The sequence below is a fragment of the Centrocercus urophasianus genome, unplaced genomic scaffold (genome assembly GCF_019232065.1).
Source record: "Centrocercus urophasianus isolate 14NV4802_14NV808 unplaced genomic scaffold, USGS_Curo_1.0 seq_10, whole genome shotgun sequence".
In the NCBI taxonomy this organism is placed as follows: Eukaryota; Metazoa; Chordata; class Aves; order Galliformes; family Phasianidae; genus Centrocercus; species Centrocercus urophasianus.
The window spans coordinates 1,769,807-1,778,200 of NW_024884142.1; the positions used below are offsets into that span (position 1 = coordinate 1,769,807).

The window sequence follows — 8,394 nt, forward strand, 5'->3', positions numbered from 1 at the left end:
CCTTCTTTGGACCTGCTCCAGTACCTCAATGCCCTTTCTGTACTGAGGTTCCTAAAACTGTACATAGTACTCGAGGTGAGGTTTCATCAATGTTGAATACAGGGGCAGGATGACTTCACTAGTCTCACTCACCACACCATTCCTGATACAAGCCAGAATGCCACTGGCCTTCTTGGCCACCTGGACACACTGCTGGCTCATATTGAGCTAACTGTCCATCAATACACCAAGGTCCCTTTCCATCAGGCAGCTTTCCAGTCACTCCTCCCCAAACGTGTAAGGTTGCCTGGGGTTGTTGTGGTAAAATGCAGGACCCAGCTTTTGGCCCTATTGAAACTCATGCCTTGGCCCATCAGTTCAGTCTATCCAGGTCCCCCTGTAGTGCCTTTTTCCCCCTCAGGCAGATCAAAACTTCCTCCCAACTTGATTTCATAACACTTGTCTTGGTTTAGATATATCTGACGTAAAATCTACCACTTAATCTCACAATTTATTTCATTTATTTGGTTATTAATTTTGCTAGAAAGTTGTGCCTAACTAGTAGTTTCAGATCCACTCATTGTTTTGGAGATAAATGCTGTTATGTATATTTCAATATCTAAAGGGAGCTATGAAAGTAAATAATAGACTCTTTAGCAGGCTCTGCTGTGACAGGACAAGGAGTTTTGCAATAAGAGTAGTGAGGTGTTGGAACAGGTTGTCTCATCCATTTCCTGGAGAAATTCAGTCTGGCTGAACAGGGCTCTGAGCTCCTGATCAAGCTGCAGGTATCCTTGTTCACTGCAGGGGAGTTGGACAGATGACTTTTAAGTGTTCTTTCCAGCTTAAATAATTCCATGATTCTATGATTGTGTGTTTTTTGCTATGTGTCCATCTTTCCTCTGAGACTGAAGGGTTAATTTGAAATGAATCGGTTGTTACTGTGCAGCAGAGTATCCATTCAGGTCGGGATTTATGGAGATCCTGTAGGGTGCTGGTTTGTATTAATTAGCGTGGGAGTCAGAATTGAGAGAAAACGATGGGATCTGCCCATCCAGCTGCTGGAATAGAAAGTTCCCTTTTCTCATATTAATGCTGAGTTTCTCCACTCCTGGAGGCTCCACCATTACTAAGTCATAAATAGCTGATGCTTCCTTTGTCATAGACTGAAATCCTGTGAGAACAGTTCTTTCAGCAGATTTGCAGCTCACCAAAACAGCTTTCTTGTGTAACCGCCTGCTGATCTGCTGTGCTGGGGGGGAAGAGGTAAAAATAAGGTCACAAATGAGCCACAAACAATGGACTTTTGAATGACAGCATCTACCTGTTCCTAGAACAAGTGTTTAAGAGCCCAAATGGGGAAAATATCTTTTCCAAAGCAAAGGGAAAATATTTTATAGGCAATCATGCACAATCTAAGATCCCAAAGGGAGTAATTGAGTTATATGAATCAGAGAATAAATGTATTTTTCAGACTGTAGTTTAGCAGCAAAAGAGGGAAGGGGAAATCACTTTTTCCATAGTTGAAAACCAATACATATTTTAGGCAGCTCTTTTGAGCACAGGGGAAAAGAATTATTTTCCTAAAAAAACAGGAAGCAAAGTAGTTATATTAGGAAAGTAGTGATTGAAAGGGAGTAGAAAAAGACTTAATCCTGAACTGATCTAGGAGTACCCACCTGAGCACCACAGAGGTGACTGGGGTTCTGGTCAGCAGGTGTTCAGGGCAAATTGGAGACTACTTGATGTGTCATGGTCTGTCTCAGCATAAACGCTGCTCCATACCAACTATGCTTGAGACATCCTCAGCCACAAAATGGAGAGGAATGTGATTCAGCCTCATTCACTGTGCTTTTCTGTATAGGGAGAATAACATGTGAGGGAGCGAAGTATGAATTGTGCGGTGTCAAGAAAGATGCCACCCTCACATAACGACGATGGGAGATGATTATTATGTTTTCCAAAAATCTTTTGGGTTCTGCAGCAACTCAGAGGCACCCATGAGCTCTGCGTTGTCATGTCAGTATTACTTCTAGTCTATTTTCTGGTATACATGCAGGTATCCTAATATATTGCTCTTGCTCCTTGAAGTACTGGGTGTAAAGTACTAATTGGCAATGGAAGCAACTATTGCCATGCTGTGATTTACACTGTTCATATTTGACCACATCTCCTGGTGTCATCTTTGTCTATGAGAATGGGGTGACCCTTTTGTCTTGGCTAGTCCTTGAGATAACGCCAAGACTTACTTAATCATCAGTTCCTTTCCTGTCACAGCAGCTGCTGCACTGCAGTCTTAATAAAACTGCTCCATAGTGATATATGTATGTCCAAGACATAATCAGAGCTTCTACTGTGTATAGTGTCATTGCCAGAGGGGTTTCTTCTCTAGAAGAACTAACACTACCCTTGTGATGGTTGGAATCATGCCTACCATTCATGGCACCTGCCAGTAATAATTCAATGGCTCCTGCTGATGAGGCTAAAGGCAGGTCCAAGGTAGTTAATAATAGGGCCACTGCAGCTGCAAGGAGTGGGCATGGCAGAAGATTCAGGTGTACAAAATTATTTATGGAAAAATTGCTCAGAAAAATTCAGATGCTGAGTAGTGGATAATGCAGTGACTGGCACATGTAATGCACCAATCAGATATTAGAAGCTAAACTAACCTGTATTTTCTCTATTTCTGTTTACCAGTAAGCTGCAGTTAGTATTGTTATAGAGCTATTTACATTAGACCTATTTCAAGCTGTAAACGCTAATCATCTGATAACTATTCATGGGTTATCAACTGATGTGGTAATTTATCTGGAAAGAAAAGGCAAGTGAGTTGTAATGATGAAACAGATGTGGGTAGGAAAGCTAATGAAGAAAGGCAGATGTAGGGTAAAAATTTTACTGGTGGTACAGTAAGTAGAGCAGTAGATGGCATAAACAGATATTATGCACTGGCATGGATCTCTTTGTCAATGTCTGTGATTTCAGGTCAGTTATGCATCCCCTATCAACGGTTTATTGCAGTCTTTGCCTCAGAGGGCTTAGAATGCATGTTTTCCCCTTTTCCCCTCTGTCTATGGACTGCATCTCCTATTGGATGTGAGAACATGATTTTGAGTTGGTATTTGTGCAGAGAATGAACAAGATCCTTAGAACTTCTTTTGTGGTCTGATCTGAATTGCACCTCTTTCTCTTGCTTGTGAAATGGAAGAATATTAACCTTCTTTTCTGAATGGAATTCTCATAATCATGCCTGAAAAATGCCCCAAATGCAACAAATACCCATCCCCCTAATCCAAAGTCCGTATGTTCTCGTTAGATTTAATGAGAAAATATTTCTACTACTGGCCCTTGTAGACCAGAACAGAAGAAAGCAACATAATGCTATCTAAGCATGATGCTAACAGAACACATTTATTTATGTCTGCTCATTAATTACACTCTTGTAATGCAGCCAATTTCTCTTCCAGCTTCTGAATAGGAAGAGTGTGGGTCATTCATCTAACAATGATTTTATGACTCGCAGAATGCCATATAGTGAGGTCTTAGATGATAAACGTGTCTGCCTGCCTTCTTTGAAGGTCTGAGTTCCTGGACACAGAAATAGAGGGAACCCAGTGGAGAAATAAACTTGGATGGCTAGAGCTTTGGGTATAGACAATGGGCTAGGAGCTTGCTTGGTCTGAATATATGTCTGCATCATGCTTTCTGATATTATTTTGGCACCTAACAATGGCTGACTAATGAATTCAGAGCAAAATTTCACCAGTCTAGAGAAAACTTAATGCATAGAAAAAGAGGGGCTATAGAAGAACTGTTAGAGTTTCTTCACATATTTGCAGGCTGTCAGAGGCCTTGATCTGACCTCTAATGCAATTAGGTACATTTAGACCAAGTATTTCACTACTGAATCAGCTACCAGTGTAAAGAACTTTCTAAAACATATTTTCCACAAAGGAAACAAAATATGTAAATCTGGTACCAGTCATAGCCTGTTCCAGTGGCTAACTGCACTCACAGTGCTTTATTTCTCATTTGAATCTGTCTGGCTTTAACTCCCATCCAATGATTCTTGTTATGATTTTCTCTGCTAGATTGGTTTAATTTTACTTCCCACACCGTGTTCCTTTCAGATTTATTGGTCAAGATCTTCTGGAAATTAAATAAAAGCAACAACAATCTGAAAAGAGAGAGCGAAAAAGGAAAGAAAGAAGGACGGAAAGGAAGGAAGAGAAAGAAAGATAAAAGCATAAAGAAAGAAGGAAAGGGAATTCATTGAATTGTCATGATAGCATTTTTAATGTCAAAATTAAGAGTTAGTGTCATGTATCAATATTAACAATGCTAATGATAGAATAATAAAAGTGTGTCTTATCTGTCATTTGCTATATGTCTTCATAGTGTCCATTTTAGTTTTACGCATGGTGGCGGAATTCTAAGCACTCATGAAACTGTAGCAATATAAACTTATTGATGAAGGCCTCTGAGATTAATTCATTGTATCCTTGCATTTATAAATATTTTTCAGACTCTTTTTTTTTTTTTTTCTAAAAGCAAAATATTTTTGAAGACCAACTCTCCACGCAGGGCATGATGTTTCAAACATATGTTCTACACTAGTCCTAAGTTCACTGCCCCATTTTTTCCTTAGATGATAGGTTTCTTACACACTATGCATTTCCCTTGAGTACTCAGAACTCATCCTGCATTCTCAGTCCCCTGAGTTCTGTCAAAACTAGTGAGCATAACCATCTTCTCTTGATCTTTGACCTAAGTGTTTTGGTGGAAGGGCACAATTGGAGAACTGTCAAGTACCTCTGTGTGTAATACTTTCAACTGTTCAGGTACTGGAAGAGACTGTGAGATAAACTGTGTGTTTTGCTACTGTCATGTACATAAGCAACCATATGCACTTGAAACAAGAGTCCAATGACAATGGCTCTGTTATCTTTGAAAGCCTTTAATGAGCTCCATATGTCTAGCAATCTGCAGCACAAATTTGAGGCACAAATTAAAACGTGGCTTTTATTTTCTCAAGGACTCACTGGCTTATTACTATGGACCATGTTCTGAACATTGTTAGGACACTGAGAAGTGGATGTCTCTGGACAGTGTAGTTATTTCGTGATCTTAATCCTGGATTTTCAGGGTTAGGTAACAGGTTTTATTAAACTGATCATTGGGGAAAATAGAGGAGGTGTCAGGAGCACACACTCTGCTGCCAAAAATCTGACTATTTTTTCCCAAACTGTATTAGTTGGCTTAATAAAAGATATAACCTCTCTTTGCAAAAATTCTTTGTCCTATACCTTCAGTTTGCTATAGCTGCAGTAATAAGGGTATTAGAGAAAAAGACTGAGAATGTTGCATAAAGTTACTCTTATAATGCTGTAAACACCTAGTCTGGCATAAAAATAGAATGATGGTGTCATTACTGGTGATAAGTTTAGACCAGTGACTCCAGTTTTAGTTTCTGTGTGCATTTTTTTTGCAAGACTTTGCATTTGGAACTCATCTACAATCACAAGGTAGAATTATATTTTGCATATCTTACAGCGCTGTCATGAATAGCAGCAAGCTGTGTGTGATTGCTGGCTTAGAGTGGGTTATTTCTACACTGCGCCAATCTACCTGGAATTTGATACAGCAGTTACTGGTGATGTCTTTCCCATTGGCAGCAAAGGTTCATTGTTGCTCCAGCCACCTTCAATCACAGCATCACAAGTTCAGACTTCAGGAATATTAAAGGATTCTCACAAAAGAAGACTTTGATGAATTCAGTGATGCATTAAGGACAGGTTGATGCCGTGCTCAGAAAATGATCTGTAGCTCTGCAGCTGAGAAGTGATGAAAAGGAACAATCAAGCCCTCTTCATGATGCTTTGTCCTTGCAACACTGAGGTATTTCGGGTCCCTTATCCTCATGGCTTGGCCAAAGGCACAAACAATGCAAAGTTAACAAACGATGATGCCCATTGGTCTAGAAGAATCTTTGGTTCCTTCAGGCACATAAAATGTGACAGATATTCAAGGAACTGGCTTCATTGCAATGGTAGTAGCAGCACATTTTTCCCTGTGTTTTTCACAGTAGAGAAAACTGGTGATTGCTTGGGCATTTAGCTTCGGCCAAAGGCTAAATGACCCCTTCTGCTTCTTGTCAATAGGGTGAAATAACCCCAATTTGTTTTATAGTAGAAATCGCCTTGAGATTATTTAATGAAGGTATTATTATCATTATTATGAAGTGAATGGGAAAAGTGTTTGGATAATTGGCAGAAGAGAAAATGAGAACAGCGAACAGTTACAACTCTGAGGCCCCTTGGCAACGGATACCTTCTTAAGTGTATCTGAAACTGGCAGCTCCCTTGATCAGTACAGACCTTTCTGCTGGAGAGGCAGCTTCCTCTAGAAGTATACTTGTGAATTTAAATGCACAGAACACTGAGAAATAGAAATAAGTTTCTTGATTTCTACCCCTCCCACTAACTAAATACTCATTTACTGCTAATTAACTTAGAGGCATGGAACACGTTACCTGACACAAATTCATCTCCTACTATTTGTTAGACTGAGCGAAAAAGAAAAAACTTTTCCTGTTTGCTTTATCATGTCCTTGTTTTGTGCCTTGCTGTATTGTATTTTCTTTTTTGTCTTTTCCCCCTCTCCTCCAACATTTTTCTTTTAAAGCTGGTAAGTTTTAGAACAAGAAAAACATGTTCAGAGTCTTACAAGAAGAGAATATCTTTCTCCCGCTCCATCCAAACACAGGAATGAAAGACAGATCAAAAGACAGACCAAATCTTTTAGGGTAAACGCTTAAAGACGCTACTGGCCCTATCTGTGTACATATACCTCCAGACCCAGAAGGTGTGGAAATACTCAAGGAAGATGGGAGACTTTCAGGTCTTTTCTGCCTCGCAGATAAATGACATAAAACCAGGTTTCTGTTGACACTCATGATGCTGTCTTATATCCAGGTATGCTCCAGAGATGATACTGAGTACCCACATCCAATAATGTTTTTGTTGTTTTATTTTTCCCTTCAATTTTAATTTTGACTTTTAAATACAAAGTTCAGGCACTTTCTTTTTTTTCTCTTTTTGTCTTTTCATTTTCCTATTCCTTTTCCTTTCTCTCTATTTTCTTTTTTTTTTTTTTTCCCCCACCACTCCTTATGACATACCACATAGCCTCTACCTGTTTTGCCATGAAGGCAAGGAGCTCCCCTAGGTCCCACATAATATCAGCCAGCCTGGTGCATTTGTCTCAGATGCCATCCCATGAGGTCTAACAAGAGCCATAGATGCCGGTTTAGACAACTGAATTTCATCCTGAGTGTCCTTCTGGAATCATAGCTATTCTCCCAAAATGCTCTTGTTAGTTTTCTCACTGATGTCTTTGGAGACAAAAGTTTTCTATAGAAAGAAAAAGCAACTTGATCTCAGTATTTCTTCTTATAAGAAAACATATATTTTACTCCTGGTGGGGGTACTGTTTGTAGATAGGAGGTGGGAAGGCACCTTGCATGCAGAACAATTATTCATTCCTTTCCTCCTCCTGCTTTTGCCTTTTTGTGATTTTTGGTATTCAGAAAGCCTTTGTTTTTCAGAGCTACTTGTTATTATGTTCCTAGCTGAAACACCAGAATGAAGAACAGTAAATTCTGACTGCTGTAATTAGACAGGAAGTGTGATCAAATGTCCCTCAGTGGGGACTGAAGCGCTGCATGGTAGCTGCTGAAATGGCTGCTAGCAAAGGCAGTTTTCTACTTCACGTTCTTTTTCTCCATTCTTATTCATTTATAGAGACTGTAAGTTCTTAGCATGTTCCTGTGCATCTATGCAAAGCCTCATAGTACAGTGCTTCAGTCTCAGTTGGAGCCTGTAAAGATTCTTGTCAGAACATGTAATAAATACTTATAAACAAATGATAATAAATTCTAATAGCAGTTAGTGCTGCATGAGGATATCACAGAGGCACTGATTGTTCTTTCATTACACTGAGAAACAGAAACATTCAGGCAATCAACATAGCGAGTTCAAGGCTTGGCCATCAACACTAATAACGTCACTTGTCAAACCTAAGTAGAAAGCTGCCAGAGGAGGAGGAAAAGGTGAATAGCAAAAACCCACCTTTAAAGCAACTCAGCAGGACGCAGACGAGATCTCTATTCCAAGTGAAAATTTCAGAATGTTTTTCTTTCTTTCTTTCTTTCTTTCTTTCTTTCTTTCTTTCTTTCTTTCTTTCTTTCTTTCTTTCTTTCTTTCTTTCTTTCTTTCTTTCTTTCTTTCTTTCTTTCTTTCTTTCTTTCTTTCTTTCTTTCTTTCTTTCTTTCTTTCTTTCTTTCTTTCTTTCTTTCTTTCTTTCTTTCTTTCTTTCTTTCTTTCTTTCTTTCTTTCTTTCTTTCTTTCTTTCTTT

The 8,394-nt window shown here is 39.1% G+C and overlaps 1 long non-coding RNA gene across 1 annotated transcript; it reads right to left on the reverse strand.

Moving 5' to 3' along the window:
- Positions 1-354: 354 nt before the first annotated feature.
- LOC122163081 lies at positions 355-8,188 on the reverse strand. The gene is made up of 3 exons (XR_006169790.1): positions 8,109-8,188; positions 1,659-1,835; positions 355-1,231 (listed from the first exon to the last, which is right to left on the reverse strand). It is a non-coding gene; the product is annotated as an uncharacterized LOC122163081 (long non-coding RNA).
- Between the last annotated feature and the right edge of the window lie 206 nt (positions 8,189-8,394).